The sequence below is a fragment of the Hoplias malabaricus genome, chromosome 1 (assembly GCF_029633855.1).
Source record: "Hoplias malabaricus isolate fHopMal1 chromosome 1, fHopMal1.hap1, whole genome shotgun sequence".
In the NCBI taxonomy this organism is placed as follows: domain Eukaryota; kingdom Metazoa; phylum Chordata; class Actinopteri; order Characiformes; family Erythrinidae; genus Hoplias; species Hoplias malabaricus.
The window spans coordinates 66978661-66999216 of record NC_089800.1 but is presented as its reverse complement, the minus strand read 5'-3'; the positions used below and the strand labels follow the sequence as shown (position 1 = coordinate 66999216).

The 20556-nt window shown below is 38.8% G+C and overlaps 1 protein-coding gene across 1 annotated transcript in view; it reads left to right on the top strand.

Annotated features, from left to right (window-relative positions):
* The window catches only part of clic4 (chloride intracellular channel 4), a 34803-nt gene that overhangs the window by 882 nt on the left and 13365 nt on the right, over positions 1-20556 (top strand). The gene's annotated exons all lie outside the window — the stretch shown is intronic.

Genomic DNA, 20556 nt, shown 5'->3' with positions numbered 1-20556 from the left:
GGGCTTCATTTTCAGTCTTGAAATGTTCCCCTTAGGATTTCATAATCTTACTTATTTCTCCGCTAGCTCTATTTCGGCCATCACTGCCACTTAGGCGCGTTGGTGTAGTTTGTAATGGTGTGATGAGCACGGTGGTTGGGATATGGTCAGTTCAGAGAGCAGGGCAGGAAATCCTCGCTCGTTTTTGAGGCTCTCAAATAGAAGGGTTTGATTATTGCTAGGACAGTAAAATTCAATCTCTTTCATTTTGACCCTTTAACCTCCTGATTATGTTGGTTTCAAAAGGACCTGTGCATGAGTCATTTATCACAGCTAGGCTTTATTCCTGTTGTATGTTTTGTATACATGTTTTGTGTGTATTGTAGTGTAGTCTCTGACTTGTTGAACCACTCTTAATGCAAGATGGATGCGAAATATTTAAACAAGAGTTTCATGAACTGGAAAAAGATGCATTAAATGCGGTAAATATTCTATGTTCATATTCTGCCAACTAGATTAGTAATATGTAATCTTTATCACCAATCACAGATTTTGTGTTATAATGAAATGGGAACACATTTTTTGACAAACGAATTTGCAAACTGCTGAGCACTTGTGTTATATTAATGTATATTAGTTGTTTTCACTATTCAAGAAGGTAAATTTAATGCTGTTGGTCATCATGGCCAATCCTTTCAGTGCATAATACAGGGCTATTATTTCAGGCTGTGATATGTATTTAATCTAGACTCAATTCTACAGACTCTCTGCCTCTGCCCCTTTCAGAGCATAGAACATTTTTGATCACAGTACTGGATCAGCTTAGTAGTCCTGGACCTAGCCCAATGTTACCATGAATGAGTTATCCTCAGCTGCTGTAGACCTAGATGACTAATTTTACTGTCAGTGATTTGGAATCATTAGTATTCAATAGCCACTCAAAAGGGGATGGTGTGCTGTTGGAAAAGATTTTTGCCCCAAAGCCTTCCTTCTTGCAAATACTGTAAATGTCATTTTTAAGACCACTCACTTAGCAACTGGTAGTGAAGCTCACTTGCTTAGGGCCTGTGGTCTACTTTTGTTTTGCTTTGTAGGGGTTCACGGCTTGGAAGAGCGGGAAAAATGCCTGAGGAAAAAAAGGGGGAGCGGGAAGGGCAGGGGCCACTCAAAGAGGGAGGGAAAGAACAGGAGGGAGTGTAGATGAAAGAGGGGGGAGGGCAGTAGTCTGGAGAAGAGTATGAATTCAATTAAGAAAGTACAACACATGGACATGAGTTCCCTGATGTGGTGATGTAATCAAGCAGTAATACTGAACTGGAGCAAAGCAATTGCAACCCAAGGCCTCTGTCTGAGGGTTGTGGTTGAAAAATTCAGAGTTTTGCGAACAGGGCCATTCCTCACTTAAGTGCGTACAGTTTGGCTATAGTTCTCAACCCATGCTTGCTGCAGTGGTCTGCAAAATATTAGCATATGGAGCTGCATTGCTCTGACATCGAGCTTTCAGGAGGAAGTAGCAGAGAACTAGGAGCTATTTATAAGAGATCTGAGCACTTGCATTGTGACCATTACATCACAACTAAATATAAAAGGTGTTTCAGCAGAGAGGAAGCATACGTTATACTGAAGGGATGCATAACATCTGCAGCACACCCTTTGCAGGTTGAACTGAGCTTCTCTCTTCCTTTGTGTCTTTGTCTTCACACTACAGAGAATACCGGTTCATTGTTTACACATCTGATGCAATAGGACGCTATCTGTGATCACAGCTCTTCTCCCCTGGCCTGCACATGTGTGCATTGTATATAATTCATTATTCATGACGAATGACTGGGCCAGAGTGTCTTTGTTCCCACTGCAGTTTTAGCTTCAGACATTGCTGCTGTCCAGACCGCAGGGCAGGCCTGCTCGTTACCATAGAAACCACACAAACCTTGCCCCTGGAAACAGCTGATAATGCAGGGAGTGAGGAGAGAAGGCGGGACTTAGGGCCTCGTCTTCAGTTTGCCACAGAGGACTCTCAACGTGGCTCCACATGGACAGATCAGACTGTACCATGAGTACTTTGTTTTCCAGATGGAGGGATAATATGATGATCTTATGATGTTATTATGAAAGAACATCATTGTAAGCTTTTCTGATCAGATTGTAGTGCTGAAACATTATCATAATTATGATTTAAAGTGAATTTTGTTTTTGTCTAAATGTGACTTTGTTCACTATACTTGATGCTATACTGATATTGATATGGAAAGAATGCAGGTTTTCAAAGAAGTCTTCATGCCTTTATGATACAGATGTCATGTAATACAGATGTATGTAAAATATAGCAGGCCATGTTGTATGTCGAATTTGGTGCATGCTAATTCAGAGTATTTGTGTATTGTCTTTCTTTCCCACACTTGTTTGTTCCTTTGAATTGAAATGTCCCCTGTGCCTTAGCTTTGAGGGGCTTCTGTATTTGAGCAAACTGAAATAGCCAATGAGACATTTTCCTCCCATTCTGAATAGCTGTTGCTGTTGTGGAGACTGCAGGTTTATATGTTTATAGACGAGGGCAAAGAGCAGCTCCGGTGGCTGCTGACTCATACACTCATGAGCACGCTCCTGACAGTCCGGCCCTTGTCCCAGTGTTTGCTTCATCTTCATTCAGGTTTCCATGGCAACCACATTGTTTACTGAAATATAGGGATGAGCGGCTGGAGTCTGCTTTTCAATGCTCGCAATTTATTGATCTAGAGCTCTATCCTTGCTCTACGCTGGGCAGGGCACCAACCCTCACTCCCTTTTCATTGGCCCTTTGGTTTAATTATTGTTGGATTCATCAGACCATTTTGTGTTGAATGTTTTAGTACCTGTGATAGTATCTGTGTGATGAAAAGAACAAATGGAATTTGTACCAACCAAGCCTTTGGCATACCATAATACCTTTTCATAGTGTGGGATGAATTTCCCATAATAAATGCGTCGATTTAGACATTTTGTATTTGTGCTGGGCTATAGTGAATAAACTATTGTTTTTCATGTCAAATTACATGTAAAGACTTTGAGATTTATCATGAGTCTGCATTGAGGCTTGGTTTTATTCATTGGTTATGTTATTTTGTTTGCTAGTGAAGGCACACTTGGTGGATTCTCTGCATACGTTTTTGGGCTTTGCTTGCAGATTTATTTTGAATTAATAAATACGAAACTGGGGTCAAGTCAAGTCAAGTCCTCCCACAGTCCAAAAACACTTATTGTCCATAGAGGTGTGTGTGTTGCCCTGTGAAGGACTGGTGCCCCCTCCAGGGTGTGTTCCTGCCTTGTGCCCAATGATTCTGAGTAGGCTCTGGACCCATCGTGATCCTGAACTGGATAAGGGTTACAGATAATGAATGAATGAACATGCAGTATCGCTCAGCTCTGTCTCTTACCCATTATATTGTTCTTGTTGATCAACCATTTTTGGTCATTGACAACCAAGGATTTCTGCGCCTTCTTGATGTGTTAGAGCCTGAATATGAAATTCCCAGACGTATAACGGAATCTGTCTTAAAAAGATGCACAACACTGTGCAAATGCATATTCAGAGCTTGTTGCTCATGTTACTAATTTATAGATAGATGGATACATTATTGATCCCATAGATAAATTCACATTATTGGTGAGGTAATGTGGAAAAAAACCTAAATAAAAAAAATAGACCATTCCAGAAATTATTTTAATTAAACAAATGTTTTAATTAATAACTACACTAGTGCACAATGCTCTTTATTGCTTAATTGTAAGTATCAATATCCATATTGTCAAGTACAAAAATACACACATTTGTACTTGTACTCAGTTGGGGAAAAAAAGTGGTATTTATGCATCCCTGTTTCACAGGTTACTATTATTCAGGTTTTCTTTAACCAAAATGTGGTTTAGTTCATTTAAAATAAACTCACACGCCACTAGTGCAAGACAAAAATTAACAAAGACAGTGTCCATACCCCATTACACTGACAGTATGCCATTGAGAAAAGTTGATTCCTCAGCTGCCCATCTGCTGATCTGCAGATTCTCCACCACGTGATACAAACCCTCTGGTCATAAAGTTTGTTAAAGAAAGATCTGCTGCAGACGCACTGGCTATGCTCTCAATCTGATAATGCCTCAGCAGTCCAATAGTGTTTTAACTGAGGCAAATTTAAGTGAGTCTCTGATGAGATTGGTAATAACATTTATTGTAAATAATCTTAAAAACGTAAAATAATCTCTTGTACAAAAGAATAACTGACATGCATCATCAGATAATGTGTATGTTCAGAATAATATGATGATCTGAATAATGGAAGATCTTTGCCAGTTTGGTTGAACTCATTCTAACTGTTAGAAATCTTTGCATGCAAACACTACCACTGATGGCTGCCGAGAGCCATTTTTATTGTGGTGGAATTGTGCAGAATCGTTCAGGATTTTAAAACCAACATCAGCACCATGCCAGTGGAAATAGGACTTTAGTGAGCAGAGGATGAGCTAGTGACAAACAGGAAGCTGCAACACTGGGTTAAAAACAGGCACAGCAGCTGTCAGGGTAGAAAGGGCAAAAGGTCACGACAAAAGCAGTACAGTAGCATGACTGGTAGATATTTACACAAAACCTTAGCAGTGCCAAACTGAATAATGCAAGTTAGATTTTTGCTTTGTGTTCCTACAAGAAACAACAGGCTGGTCTCTTGCTGAAGGTGATTTGAAATTCTGTACTTAAAGGCTACATTTACAAAGGGAATTAGTCTATACCAGTATATTCATTCATTCATTCATTGTCTGTAACCGCTTATCCAGTTCAGGGTCACGTTGGGTCCGGAGCCTACCCAGAATCACTGGGTGCAAAGCAGGAAAAATATAGCACTTGGAAGTGTTTATTTATTAAGAGCAGAAGCTTGATCTACAGCGTCAGATCCAATTCAAAATTTTTGAGCAGAGAAAATAATTTAGTTTCATGGGGAAAATAAACACGTCGGGCAACAAGCAGTGCTCTCGAAAGCAGGAAAACATTTCCCAGGAGGAAAACACACTTTGAGTGAAGAAAACCTCACCTTGTTTGAGGTCAGTCAACAGTGCCCTAAACTCTCTTCCTGCGAGCGAGGGAATGTTTCTGTGCTTGTGTTCTGACGGGGTTGCCGTACCAGACGACAAAATACACCCCAGAACACAGTGAACACACACACGCATATATATATATATATATATATATATATATATATATATATATATATATATATATATATATATATATATATATATATATATATATATATACACACACATACAAGCACACTGTCACATCCATGTGGTTGCCTACGTTCATTTACCGTAATAGCGTGGTCGTGTTGACTGAGAATAGAAATAAAGGTTTATCAAGCTTATGAAATAATTCCAGATCGCCGATATTTTGAGTTGTCTGCTCATTAGCACAGCAACGTGCACTAGGCACAAGGTATCTGATGTTGGTATCGGAGTCTGTTTCTGATTACGAGTACAAGTAAAACAAAAATTTAAGCTGAGTCCCTTTTTTAAATGCAGAAATGGTTCCTGCAGAAGCATTTTCTTAACTTCAGGGAGCCTTTACTTACATGTCTTCATGAAGGACAAACACTCCCCCTCAACCCTTTTCTCTCCTTTTCCCTGTGACTTTTCATTGGAAGCTTAACAAGGTTTGAGCTTGTGGTAAGCTTTACTGTTTTAGATGTCCACACTCTTAACAATAAGGGTTCAATATCCTACCAAAAGAGGTCTGTATGATCAAAATAAATAACAGCAATTGTTGTTTGGAATCATTTTACAACATTAAATTGAAATTGCAGTTTGCCACAAGAACAGTAATTGTTACTAATTATAATAATAATAATGTAATACACATTGTAATAACTGATCATGATAACATTGTGGCAGCAACAGCTGCATAATTTGAATTGTACACTGATATTTTCTTAGCTGCAAAGAAACATTAAAGCTGTCACATGGCTGAATGTATTCCAGTGGTTCTATTTAACAATTGCGTTTGCTAAAAAAAACTCTTGAAGTTTACCTTGCTTTGCATCACATCTGTTTTACATGAACTTTTGTCCTGGTCACAAAAGCTTGTAAGTTAAAATGAACCAAACTCTCCAGTGTTTCTTTTTGCAAAGTAAATACACTGGAGAAAAAGCTTAAAAGCCAGCAGAGAATGGCTTTTATCTTGTTGCTTTCTGCCATTGTCTGTCACTTACCTTTGATGGAAGTGTGCATCTTTTCTTGATGTTTGACACTTTTCTCAAAGCATTTCTCTTATTTTGCTAAACAAGTGGGGTAAAATAGTCTTTTTTTCCACATTGGTGAAGTGATTGTGATGAGCTTTGCCATGTAAATTTATATTGCGTAGTTTACATTTTTGTTCAAACTGCAGCTTTAGTCCTTGTCCCATTGTCAATCTGTTAGGTCCTATTTGGATTTAATATATACACTTGGAGTTTCCATAAGTACACACCAATCCTTAAATCTTAACGAAACATCTGTGACATACATTTGTTAAAATACCACAAGGATCAAATACCGCAGCATGAATGAATGCACGAACATTAAACATTGTCTTTGCATTCTTTAACAAAAACAAACAAACAAACAAACAAAAAAAAAAAAACACGGATTTGGAGTTTCTGAGATGGCTGTTGTACTTTTCTTATGTCAGTGTTGCACTGAGTTCCAAGCTTTCTGACTTGAGCAGTCCACAGAACATAACTGGATTGCCTTATTTCAAGGTTTGTGGGTTGCTAGGCACTCCAGATACCCAAATTAATGTGCAAATGCACTGAAAATATGATTGTTTTTCATAAGTGATTGTTTGCCCCCTCAAGCTACAGTCCTCACTGTCATCAAACTGGTTATGCTGTTCTTGGTCTTTGTTTGCTAATAATATTCCCACATACCACTGTGTTTAGTATTAACTCGGCGTAAGATGGGCCTTGGCTGTGTTGCAGCAACATGTCCAAATTATCAAATTTAGCTAATCTCTTCAAATTCACCTATTCAAGACCTGTTGTTCCCTCAAACAATGACACACAATAGCACCCCCTTGTGGAGCAGTCCCTTATTGAGTAGATGTGCAGAGAACAGTGCCTTTTGTGCTGCAGTTCCTAAATGTGAGTGAGTATGTGAGGAAGTGTGTTACAAGATAGTTTCATGAGGTGCTTTGCATCTTAAACAGTGGTGGTAGTCTGCTATGTGAGGATTATAGAAAGGTTTTACCCCCTTTTTGTCTTGTCAGCAAATGCTCTTTGTTCCCCCTCAGTTCCTTGATTAGTATTAGAAAGAATTATCATTCATCTTTTACTATGGTCACTGTTAATGGGCTTTTTATTTCCCTCTCCTGGGGAAACTTTTTCTAATGGGACATTTCTTGTGAAGCCAGTGGACAGGAAATGAGTCAAACTTAGAACAAGAATGAGAGAAGGAATGAGAGGGAAGGGGGGGAAGGGAGACGAACAACAGGAGTCAAAGTGAGTGTGACAGGAATTAGTTAAAACCAAAGCAGGCAAGGGGAGATGGAAAGAGAGAACACAAAGAATTAGGAAGAGAGAGTTTTATGACAAAACGAATGATAATATTATACTTAAATATGACTTGCAGTTCAACAAGGACACAGTACATACTCTAAACATTAACAGCTAATGAAGTGCACACACTAAGAAAGGTGTAAAGGTTCCAACTGTGTAAATCTGGGTTTTCTACATATCTGTGTAAGAAGTCTGTTAGCAAAAGTGGATCAGTTGGAAGTTTGGGTTCACAGCTCCAGCCCTGATGATTTGGTCTTAAGGGAGACCTTGCTGACGAAGTCTGTTGATTATCCGGAAAATATTATTGCCAGGTTATAACCTTTTTTAGGTGAGGTTTTCTAAAAGTGGAGGTGTGGGTATTTTTGCCAGGGAAAAATCTTCAGTGTTCAGTTGTTTTAGCAAAATCTGTTCCAAATCAGTTTTACCTCTTAGTTGTTAATATTAAGTTGTCAAATAATTTCTCTTTGAATGTGGCTTGTTTTTACCGACCTTATCCTGCCCTTAGCTTTGTTTACTAGGTCAGAGTTTATTATTTTAGTTGATTTATATTGCGGTATGTTTAAACTGCCTAGCAATGTTTTGCTGCAGTTTGATTCTTTAAACCTCGATCAAATCATATATCTTTCTAATGTATGATTCCAGAAACATTCAGAAGGTCACAGTGATTGATATTATCTTTACAAATTCCCCTCATAAGCATCAGTCTGGTGTGATCTGCAGTGATATTAGCGCTCACTGCTTTACTGCTTGTATAAAAGCCTGCGCAGATCAGCTGTAAACAAATTTTTATACACTTTGATCCTCAAGCTTTTTGTATGATTTGTCTAATGGAATATGGTTTAGATTTGGGCTGATTCCTTCTGTAAATGATGCGTGGAACTTGTTTTATGATGAGTTTGTTGCTGTTGTTAACAATCAGGCTCCTTTTAAGGAAACTAGGATAAAAACCTGTTATCAGCCCTTGGTTTCATTGTGAGATTAAAGATTTAAATTTTCTAATGGTTTAGATTTTAAACAAATTAGAAATAAGGCCACTCAAGCTGTTCAAAAGGTTCAGCTTCCTCTTGCACTTAATGTAGATGACCTCATTGTCACCAACAAGGTATGGATGGTTAAAATTTTTAGTTTAATTTTGAGTCTACAAAACCTCCTTTTATGTCTAATATTCCACCATTAGTTCAACATATTAGGACCCTAAATACAGTTTTAATCTGCTGCATGTTTGTGAGTGAGGTTTTGGATGAATTACTGAAGTTGGGCATTTAAAAAAAAAAAAAAATACAGCTGGACCAGATGAGTTGGGCCCTTGCCTTTTTATATATATATATATATATATATATATATATATATATATATATATATATATATATATATATATATATATATATATATATATATATATAATGTTTGGCAGCTCACATAGTTGCTGCTCTGACTGCAGACATTTTTAACTTGTCCCTTTTTAATACAGCTGAATTTCCACAAGCTGTTCCACTACAAATGCTCCCTTTTAAAACTCATCACTGTTCCATTTACTCTTCAGTAAACTGGTCATCATTGCCAACCCATCATACTATTCGTTCAGTCTCTGCCATCTAGTTATAACACTCTTAACAAGCCCAGTTTATCAAGCTGAGAATCCCAAAACAAATAGTTTTTGGTCTGTCCTCATTTCAGTCAGCTGCAACCAAGGACTGGAATTCGCTTCAAGACTGGTCAATTTTATTGCGAAGTCAGCTTTTAGGAATTCTGTTACTGCTTTTTATTATTTTTTTTTAGCTGATAAATGCTGTAATTTCTCATCCTCATCTCAGTAGTTGTTGTCTCTTATTCTGTTTGTTGGTTTCTCTTGTTGTTGCTTGTATATAACTGTTGTGTGTATCAAATGGCTTTGCCTTTGCCAGACTGCCATTGTAAATAAGAAGTTGTTCTTAATGCCTTGCCTGGTGAAATGAAAGATGAAATAAATAAATAAATAAAGCCCTATTTATAATTCTGCATCAATCCTATGCCATAGGCTAAGCGTCGACATGAATCCCACACTGAAAGCCTTTCCAGAAATGTATCTATGCTTATCATTCTACAGACTGTAGTGATTGTAATTGGTCAGAAGTTGGACATTGTATATGCAGGACCAAAAAAATACAGGAACATGAGCTCCGCTCCTCCACACTGATCGATTTTTGGCGTTTTTTATAAAATCAGCATCTGCCGATATATTAGCGCAAGAGGCCGAAATTTACACAATGCACACAGGCAATGCTGTGGGCAGCTCCGTCATAATGGCTGTTAGAGCGCCCCTTGCATCCATTTTGCCATCTTACAGGCAGACATCATTGAGCATAAATACAGGAGTACAAGCCTCCAACATGTAGCTGCATGCCGTTTCATTAGAGAAAATGGTATGAATAATTTTTTTTCTTTATTATTATTATTATTTTTTTTCTTCTTCAGCTAACACTATTTGTTACTGGCTGCTGTTTGTAACACGCACTCAATAATCTGCATCATAAACGACTGAGTTGATAGTTGTAACCTAGAAACCCATCGTTATTTAGCCTCTTATTTCGCTCATTGGTCGGCCGTGCCTATAAAAAAAAAAATCACTCATGGTTATATCCGTCAGTATATCTCAAGTACTACAAGTCCAAAGTCGACAGTCAATGTACCAAATTAAAGCGTAAAGTCACTGATTTTCATTGATTAAATCATTTTATATATAATCTCACTCGATAAATAAGTATTTTTGCTGTTACTGGAAATTGTTATGAAAAAAATATTAGTGACGATTTTCAGATTTTTCACGGTGCCGTATTTGAGTAATGTGTACATATCATACACCAATCGAACGGTCAGACTCTAGGATCATGAAGATGTACACTAAAGTGTAGGACTAAGGAATTAAAGCCAAAAAAATAAGATATTCCAAACTCATCGATGACAAAACCGCTGCTTCTCGAAGCCCGAAGAGCTCACAAACGGCTCACACACAAAGTACCTTAGATAGTCCCCTTCAAGATGAGACTAAATCTGAGTCAAACTTCTCGGTCAAACTGTCCGTGAGTAATCCTCATGTTTGTGTCAAGAGTACTGGCTGAAAAAAAAAATCTCGGAGAAAATACTACATATTTTCACAAAATAATTAAAATATGATCCCAGTGGACCCATGTCACTACAGCGTAGCTTAGTCTCAGCTTAAGGGCTTAATCTCAGCTTAATCTCAGCTTTCCAACGACATGTCAATCAAATCTGTAGACCAATCAGGGTCAGAGTTATGGCGATGTGCACCCAAGGAGGCGGGACAAACACGCTGCAGAGCGCATATGTTTTTTATATATATATATATATATATATATATGACCACTCCGTTTTTTTTTTCTAAAATCAACATCTCCTTATGTACAGCAGCCATTCCATTTAAGTGTTTGTTGAATGCCTTTACAGACACACCTCATTCTGCTTTGAGATGCTGATGAACAAAATCCTATTCTAACAAACAACAGTATAATAACCACTGCTGCTGTCATCACAATTCACTTGTTATAGACCCAGCTGGATGGGAAAAGCAGTGCCTGGAATACCAAGAAATTAAATTAGTCAAAATACATCTATAGACAATGCCAAAAGGGTTGAAAAGAAAGGTTCAATTGTAGCTTTACTGGCAGAGGGATACAGTGAGGGTCAGGTTGCTTCCATCTTGAAATTTTTAAAACTGCGGTTCATAAGTCAAGCAGCAGATACATGGGACAACAAAGCTACAGACTGGAAGAGGACGAAAATGATATTCTACTGACCGTAATGACGACCACCTCATTTGAATGTTACTTAACAACCGTAAGATGCCGTCTAGTAGCCTTAAAAAAAAGAAAGGCAAGCAGCAGCTGGGGTGAATAACACAGCTAAGATGGTTTAAAAAAGTCTCAGTCTGGGATGTGCTTCTGGAGGCACGGCTGAAGTTGTGTAAAGCTAGGAAAAAGCCCTTCATCAATGAGAAGCAAAGAAGAGCCAGACTGAAGTTTGCAAAAGACCATAAGGATTGGACTGTAGAGGACTGGAGTAAGGTCATCTTCTCAGATGAGTGCAATTTTCAACTGTGTCCAACACCTGGTCATGTAATGGTAAGGCGGAGACCTTGAGAAGCCTACAAGCCAGAGTGCCTTGCATGTCTTGTCATGGCATGTCTTGTCAGTGTCCACAAATCTGTCATCAGACTACCTTTATATTAGGATGTTTTGTCACAAACTTTGTGCCGGCTGGCTCGGTTTAACTTGTGTACACACGGTCTCTCAGCTGGGCTTTATGACCCTCAGCAGTCACAGATATTGGTGATTGATGCTGTTGACCTTCTTCACTCAGCTGATATTACAGTTGTCTGTGCATCCTTTTCAAAGACTGCCAAGTCATTCAAACACTTCTGGCAATTTTTTTATTTTTATTGTTGTTTATTATTATTTTTATTATCCTTTTAAACTTTCGCACTTGAGTGCATATCCCCCAATTGCATATTCCCCATGCTACCGTCCTCGGGAGTTAGGAGGAGAATCTGAACTGTCCAGCTCTCTCACAGATAGCTAACAGATGCCTGTGCTAGCTAAAACCGGTTGCAGCATTGGGGAGAGGTTGTTGCTGTTCAACACAATCAGAGAATGAGGCCAGTAAAGGCCGATTTATAGTTCTGTGTTGACTTGACGCAGAGCCTATGCCGTAGGCTATGCAGGAGCCCTATGCCTTTGTGAGTGTGTATACTTCTGCATTGGATTCTGTGTCACCTTGCAGTTGCACCACAACACCACTACCAATGTCGAAATTTGTCTGCTTATGCTGATGATGTGGTCTTGTTGGCTTCATCAAGCCAGGACCTCCAGCTCTTGCTGGACCAGTTTGCAGCCGAGTGTGAAGCGGTAGGGATGAGAATCAGCACCTCCAAATCTGAGTTCATGGTACTCAGTCGGAAAAGGGTGGAGTGCTCTCTCCAGGTTGGAAGTGAGATCCTGCCTCAAGTGGAGGAGTTCAAATGCCTTGTTCACGAGTGAGGGAACGATGGAGCGGGAGACTGACAGGCGGATTGCTGCAGTGCAGCAGTAATGCGGACTCTGTACTGGTCCGTTGTGGTGAAGAGAGAGCTGAGCAGAAAAGCAAAGCTCTCGATTCACCGTTCAGTCTACATCCCAACCCTCACCTATGGTCATGAGCTTTGGGTAGTGACTGAAAGAAGGAGATCGCGGGTACAAGTGGCTGAAATGAGTTTTCTCCGCAGGGTGTCTGGACTCTCCCTTAGAGGCAGGGTTAGGAGCTCGGACATCCGGGAGAGACTCGGAGTGGAGTCACTGCTCCTCCATGTCGAGAGGAGCCAGTTGAGGTGGTTCGGGCATCTGGTCCGAATTCCACCTGGACGCCTTCCTGGTGAGGTGTTTCGAGCATGTCCAATGGGGTGGAGGCCCCAGGGCAGACCAAGAACACGCTGGAGAGACTACGTGTCTCGACTGGCGGGGGAGAGGGAGGTCTGGGTTTCTTTACTCGGAATGCTTCCCCCGCAACCTGGACCCGGATAAGCAGTGGATAATGGATGGATGGATGGATGGTTGCCTGTCTTCTCTGTTCTCACTTTCACCATATGTAAACACTACACTTCAACATGTTTGTTTTGAACTGTTTGACCTTGTCTTCATGCTGTGAAATAAATGTGTGTCCAATGCTATGATTAGATATAACTTCATACATTCTTAGCTTACACTTTAACAACTTTAACGTTAGCTTTATTTGCCATCTGATTTTCAGTCGTGTTGTATCTGCATAGCAGCCTTGCTGAATTCCATGCTGAGGCAACTCTGATAACATGCCTTCCAAAGCCTTGTTACTGGCTGGAATGATGTAGTTAATGTTTGAATTGGCCTCTGCATGTTCCACACAGTACCTCAGGATATAGTTGCTTCGCAGGACACCTTTGAGTTGGTCTCTCTTGCTTCTTAAACAACCTGTCCATGTGGTTTGATTTCAACAACAAAACTGGTGTTTGTTCAGCTGGTCCCATACTGCAGCAAATGCTCTAGGTCAAGCAAGGTTGTGTGGGTGTGCTGAACACAACTGAGAAATGCAGTGTACTGATGACCCATCAGTCTGGGATGTGCTTTTGTCAGACCATGTGAAGGAAAGTTTTAGGCACTTTTTTTTTTGTCCAAGTTTAGATAAGTGACTATAATTGTCCCTGAACCAGTCATTGGGTGGGACTGACTCCACCTCTTGATGGTCTCTATATAGCCCGTCTCAACTTGTGCATAATTGCTCTGTCAACATTATTGTTTGAATAAATGTAATATACAGATAACAACTAATATTGCCAAAGCCTTTTTAAACAATATTAATTATTTGTTTAAAAATAATAATTATTATTATTATTATTTAAACATTGCTGTACTGTCATGATTGTCTATGACTTTTATCAGTTCTTATTTTCAAATATCTTGAAATAAAAAGTCAGACTTCCACAAACTTTGTATTAATTACATCTTACCAATAATTAGGTTTGTTAACAACAGATCATTTTCTGTTATTCAGTATAATTGAATATTTCTAATTTCAGACAACTTCAGCAGGATTTCAGAAGGATAGTATCTTAATATTAGCTGGTGTGTTGACCATATAATGTTACTGATGAACCCTTTTTTTTGACTGCTGAGGGACTACAGGAACTGTTCAGTGCTGTGACAAACACTATGCTCTCATAGACTAAACATTCAGATAGTTTAGCCTAAAACTTAAACTTAAATGAATAATGCTTTCAAAGGGTCTCCACCTTTCCTGCTTTTGCTGATAGTGTGTGAGTCTCTGCCTGTGTTAGCCCACATTAGGATTAGAGGCATTAAGGCAAAAACCCCTGGGATCCTGCTGAGCCAAATTTCCCTAAATTTAGCTAGAGAGTGGATGTGAAAGGCCAGAGCTATAAAGTGAAGGGCAAATCGCAGCTCTTACAGTAGCAGCCCCTTCTCTCTTAAAGGGACAGTAACCCAGGAAAACTGCTGATATGAACTGTTGTAAATAAATTGGATAAACTTTAAATTACAGGTAAATCCAAAGTGATTACTTGACAATTTTTGTCTTACAGAGAATTTAAGTTTATTTTGTTTCAGAAACATTCAACCCGGCAGTTAAGACAATTGTCCCTAGTCTGGTTGGACTGACTCTTTTAATCCTATGGGATATATTCACAGCTCTTTCATATTTTACACAAAGCCAGTAATGAGGTGGGTGAGTGGGTGGTTGGGTATGGGCTGTGTCTAAAGTATGACCAGGGTATGTGTGGTGTGTTTTTTTGTATTGTTTTTATTTATTTATTTATTTATTTATTTATTTATTTATTTATTTATTTTCTTAAACAAGCTTTTGTTACAAGTGCTAACACTTGCACACAATTTCTGGCTCTTTTTGACACAGTTGTTGGAAAACATCTGGGAGGACATTCCTTTTAATATTCCTGCAAAATCTCTCTCTCTCCCCCTCTCCCTCTCTCTCCCTCCCTCCATATTGGGTAATGTTGGGGTCTGAAATTCATCCTCATTAGGATTGAGAGCTGTTAAGAGTTGATGTGCTAAATTTAGCTCCCCACTACAGAAGGCTGGACTCCCCCCAAATTCACAGACAATCACACTGGGGTTTCAGCCTTCAGACACAGTAATTGTTAAACCATTTTGGGTTTCACACATTAATTAGAAAGGAACAAATCACAAAAAAATAGTTTGTTCTAATTTCTGCTTCAAATGTGGCTGTAACATCTAATTAAACATATGTGGGCAACTGTCTGCGATGGTTCAGCAGCAACAAGTGCTGATTTATTGTTTGTTTTTTTTGCCAGTAAAATGGAAATAAATCCTGTAGTCTTTGTCTTCAGGATGAACCAACTGAATAGTAATTCAGAAAAATTATAGTCGGCCGTGTGTATTAAGGATTACTTTGGCTTTTGTTCTTAATGAAGTGTGATTTGTAGTGGGGTTTTTTTCTATTTGAAGCCTGTGTCTGTGTATGACAGTTCTGTAGTCACTACAGTGTGTCAGATGCAGATGGAACTCTATTCAGGTTTGTTTGAAGCATGATGACGTGGACTGGATAAGCTCATGCTGTGGATCTTCACATTTCCACTTGGAGAACACACACACTTCTGCAGCTGTGAGAGAAACATGAATCACTGTCTCCAGTATGTGGTGTGTGAGCTGAATATGTATGTGTGAGCAGAAGAAGGATTTGATTGAAATTACTTGAGTAATTTAATGAGGGTGTGTTGAACTTCTGAGTTTCTGCATGTGTGTATGTGTTCTTTGGAGAACATTACTCTTTCTGACATTTGTCAAATTTTAAGTTGTCTCTTTTATGCTGAGACGCCCACATGGCTAAGAATCTGACAGACATAATGCTCAAATACCAAGCTTGTCTGAATTTCAACCTTCATTGACTCATACTGTCACAGATGCAGTGGTTTATATTCCTGAATTAATGCTTGTTCTTTGCCTATCAGTAGTGTGGTGAAAAATCCAATTCACACCATTTTCACCTTAAACCAAGTTACATCAGTTAGTCAAAATGTGCGGTGTCTTAAATTTGCTTTTTAGTTTTGCTATGATGCTGAAGCTTATACAGCACCAGTTTACCATCCATCATGTAGTCTCAGCCACAGATAATCCGCCCACTTGGCCTCACTGTGAGGATTTTGTCAGTTGTATTCTGATTGGCTCTCTGTATGTCCGCATATACACACTTCTGTATATTATGATGTACTGGCTTTTAATGGTCTGACTTGAATCACCACCTCCTACACGCCATGCCAAAATAGCAGAATTGTGATTGGTCTTTTGTGTGTCAGACAAATTTCTTTTCCTGCATTAGCAAGCATTCTTGGCCATGTTCCCTACAGAGTCTGGCAATGTGAGACTAACAATCAAGCAAGTTCATCATACACTATTGAGTTGTTCTATAATCTCATAGACATGCTTATGTATTTTCTGACATGCTCATTTCTAAAAATTGACAAATTTATGGCAAATAATTTGAAGAGTTTCAGTACGCTGGATAGTGCTAATTGGTTGGGTGTAGGCTTCCATTATTTGGGTAACTTGGCTTTTAAGCTCCAGTGGAGGAACACTTCATACAATAAATCCAGACTACATTTGGATTTTTTTTATTACTTTTTAAAAATAAATAAATAGAAATACAAAAGCTCCACCCATAGACATGCTGTCCTACAGACCAAGCCTACTTCGGTTCCTTTATGTCTGCTTCAGACAGCTATTTTCTTTGGACTGTGAGTAAACTTTCCGTTGTTGCCTCAGTTTGAGCTGTGACCATATTAGGTGTACACAGCTCCCTTCTCTTCTCTCTCTCTCTCTCTTGCTTTCTGCATGTGTCTGTGAATTGGAACCATTTTTTGGAGTGACTGTGTGTTTCAGAGGTGTCGAACAAAAGCACAGTGTGTTTACTGTGGTGTGTGTTTGCCGAGCATACACTTCCAGATGGCTGTGTGTGCGAGAGTGAGGCTTTTCCAGAAAGAGTGAATGTGGCGCTTCGTTCTCTCTTTCTAAGAGGCTATTGAGTGAGCAGATGCTGCCCCTGGATTTGTCCACTGGCCTTAGACCAGCCTTCCACTCTTATACTGAGTGCCATTACAAAAAAAAACAAAAAAAACAGTATGTCATTATACTCGCTTCAGGCATATTTTAAGGCTAATAAATCTTGTATATAAAATATGATAGACAGATAGAGAAATTAAACTTATCTATCACATCAACATCAGTGTTGAAGATATTTTTAAGGGTTTTGTGAGAATGATTTTCTTAACAGAGCTGATGAGTAATGCACAGTGTCTAGATTTATTTTCTGTTGCAAGATTTTTCACTTTCGTTTTTTTGGCTTGATTTTCTTTTGTGAAGTGAGTCAGCAAAATGTGACTTGGGACACTTGCATAAGAATTTCACACTTGAACCAGTTGATACGCAATCCTTGGAAGCTTTGTGCTTAAAGGCAGCAGCTGTCTCACAGGAAATGCTTGGTCTCTGTAACCTAAACAGTCTCATCCAAGGATCCAGGCCCAAACATTTATGGAATGTTTTCTTGGAGGGAGAGGGAATGAGAAGGAAAAATGAGATTGTATGTGAACAAATGAGATACTAAATAAAAATTGAACCAGGCAGGAGAGAGAAAGACAAAGAAAATGAAACCAGTTGGATGGGGGTTAAGAGCCAGGGTATACAAGGTACACAAACTGATGAACAAAAGAGAAAGGGATTGAAAGAACAACTGATGATGGGATAAGGAACCTTCAGAGGAGAGCTATAGGGGCAAAGGAATCAAGCTGAGAGACCCCCTTTCACACCTTTTGAGTTTAGAAATTAAACCTAATTTTAGTCTATAATTCTTTCTTCCAAAATCCTGTAAATCTTTCTCTGCAGTCTGCTGTTGTGCCTCTGGACGTTTGTCACTATGGACCTCTATGGACAATCTTCCCTTAACTCTGGGTCTGGATGGCTCTTTGATTCCGTGCAAAAACATGAGCCTCTGTACAGTGCGTTCTGAACAGGGGTGGTCATGGAGCATTAAGTAATTACAATCTACAATGCACTTTATTTTACCTGTAATATTAGTCCTGTTTAGGGCTGATACCACATTTTCAATATTTCAAGTATCTACTGATGCTGAAAACAGACACAGAGTGCGTTTGCATGCACATAATAATCCGTACTTAATCGGATTTCTGCAGTTATCTGATTATTGAAGTGGACATGTATGCAGTACACTCAGCTCTGAGATTGGAGTAAGGTCTAGAAATCAGATTATGATTATGGATTTTAGCTAATTAATCTGATTTCTCACTGTATCATTCTTAGATTTATTTCAGATTTCTCAGGGTGAAGACGTAACTGGACAGAGTGTATAGATGTCTCCAACACATTCTGAAGACATCTTGCCATTCTATATCTGAAAGTTCATCAAGTACCACTCACATCCGTTAGTCCAGCAGCTCGAGGCTCTGTCAGTAACGGAGAAACACACTCTGCACTCAAGAATAGATGTTCTGCAGCAGTATAAAGAAAGCTTTGAGAATGGCAGTAATGAGTATTAGAAATGATAAGAAAAGTTTCATATTTGCAAGTAAAGTGGGTCCATGTTTACAAAAAGCAGCAGAAGGATGTTTGTCATTTATTTCTGTATTATGGGCTGTTGCAAAGCAGAAATTAAATATTTCCATTTCATGTAAACTCAGCATTTCCCTGTGCACTACGTGTAGGGAATAGTGAGTAGTTGGCCATTTCCAACACACCTTTAGGATCGGTGCTGATACGATACGGTGTTGGTATCGGTGTAACACTAGTGTACATATATTGCTGTGTAGTGCTGAGCGATATAAGTGCACATCAATATCACGTTTAATAGTATATTTTACCATGATTACGATTAATGAACGATTATTTTGTTTTGCTGAAATTTTTTCTCAGTGTTTACATTTGACTTCTTATTGTTCAGTGTCATCTTAATTTAAGTAAAAACACAGCATGTCCAAACCACAGACGCTATGTTTTTCTTTGGTACTAGATACTCGAGTTATTCAAGTTGCCACTGCGTTTAGGTTGCTTCCATGTGGCAGATAGGGGCAGAATCATGTAACTACAGCTTGGTAGCGTGGTTTTAATGGGACAGTACATGAACACACAGTGGGGCCATAACAGAATAAAAATAGTTGATATAATCAATATAGACAAAGTTGTCAGTTAGAAGTTCTGAATGTTGATTTTGATAAATTTTTGGCTAATTGCTCAGCGCTATTGCTGTGTCTGAGCCACTCAGACCAACTCAGCACACACTAACATGTCACCACAAGAGTGTCACTGCAGCACTGACAATAATGCCCCACCTAAATCATGCCTGCTCTATGGTGATCCTGTTGGGGTCTTGACCTTTTGAAGAACAGTGTGAAATCAGACAAAAAGTATGCAGAACGGATGGACTACGTTGTTTAATTTAAGAACTGCAAAGTACTCCTGTGTGGTCAATGGAGCTGAGAGAATGAACAGGGAGCTCCTAATATTGTGATTCAACTGTGTATAATGCAGAAATATATTTCACAAAATGAAGAGAAATGTTCTTCTTTTTTTTTATGATTATAGTGTCAAAAGTCTTTAATGATTTACACTTTTTAATATTTCTTAAAACACCTTTTTGGGAATGGTCACTGCGTTGCATAACATAGTTTTTCCTTTTCAAACACCTCAAATTCTGTAAATAAGCCGGCGATCATGATTTGCTTCTTTGACCTGTGAACATCTTAATTCAGGACAGTTTTTCTTACTAATCCTCACTTTTTTTTGAGCTGTAGAATACTTAGTGTGCAAGTTTTTAATATTACCAGAGAGATGTTTATATCAAGAAAGGAATGTGGCAGCAATCCAGTTCTTATCAGCTTTGTATGATTGAGAAAGACTATATCTAACACACACAGGTCACAGTAGTTCAAACATGCCACACTGAGTTAGAGGCTTGTGTGTGTGTCTGTGTGTGTTGCTTGGGAGAGAGAGAGTGAAATAGAGGGAGTCAGAAGAAGAGAACTTTCTATAACAAAGTCTTCTATTCACTAGAGGGGCACTGAGCCACTACTGCCCGTCTCTATTGTACAGACAGGGCGTGAACTGACAGAGAAAGCACAATAACATATTGTAGTGGACAGGAGCTGCTTTTGATAGCAATGTTGCTTTTAATAGACGTTTGGATACTGCAGCTGCTTTTAAATTTAGACGGACATCTAAAGAAATACTTTTAAGACTTTTGTGGGAGTTTCAAGCTTAGAATCTCCACCTAGTGTAAGGACTGTATTTTGTGCTTTTGTTGCAGAGTTGGTTTAAAACTTGACAACTGGTGGTGTATTGAGCGTTTCCAAGTTGTTTCTGACACTGAAATATTTAATAAAAGCCACTCCAAAACAAAATGCTTAATTTGGAACATTGCATGTGGATTTAAGAAATCCCCTTTTCAATTTGACTCCATT